Source organism: Orycteropus afer, unplaced genomic scaffold (genome assembly GCF_000298275.1).
Source record: "Orycteropus afer afer isolate SDZICR_OR568_19922 unplaced genomic scaffold, OryAfe1.0 scaffold00019, whole genome shotgun sequence".
Lineage (NCBI taxonomy): Eukaryota > Metazoa > Chordata > Mammalia > Tubulidentata > Orycteropodidae > Orycteropus > Orycteropus afer.
The window spans coordinates 21248892-21249604 of NW_006921606.1; positions in this window are offsets into that span (position 1 = coordinate 21248892).

Sequence of the window (713 nt, forward strand, 5' to 3'; positions counted from 1 at the left end):
ATTTACACAAGCCTAACCACCATAGAGATAAATATGGTTATCTTCTATGGAAAGGAAACCAGCATTGCTAAAATCAAAAACAATTGCCTTCAAATCAATTCCAACTCATGGCAACCCCACATGTGCCAGAAGAGAATTGTGCTCTATAAGATTTTCAGTGACCGATTTTTCGGAAAAAGATCACCAGGGCTCTCTTCCAAGGCATTCCAGTGTGGACTTGAACCTCCAACCTTTGGAGTTAGCAGTGGAGCATGTTAACCATTTGTACCATCCAGGGATTTCCCCCAGGATTATTAAACTAAAAGCAATCACAAAACAGCTCTCATAGCATCAATTCAGATTCATGGCAACCCTAAGTGTGCAGAGGAAAATTGCACTCTGTAGGGTTTTCATGGCTATGAACTTTCAGATGCAGATTGCCAGGCCTTTCCTCTGAGGCACCTCTGGGTGGGTTTGAATTATGAACCTTCCAGTTAGCAGCCAACTACGTAACCATTTGTACCATCAAGGGACTCCTCCAGGATTGTTGTTGTTGTTATGTGCCATTGAGTTGGACTCGACACACACTGACCCCTCCTTGGGTTTCCAAGGTGGTATCACTACAGAAGCAGGCTGCCCAACTTTCCTTCCAAAGAGTGGCTGGTAGGTTTGAACCACCAGCCTTCTGGTTAGCAGTCAAGTGCCTTAGGCACTATGCTACCAGAGTCCCCCAG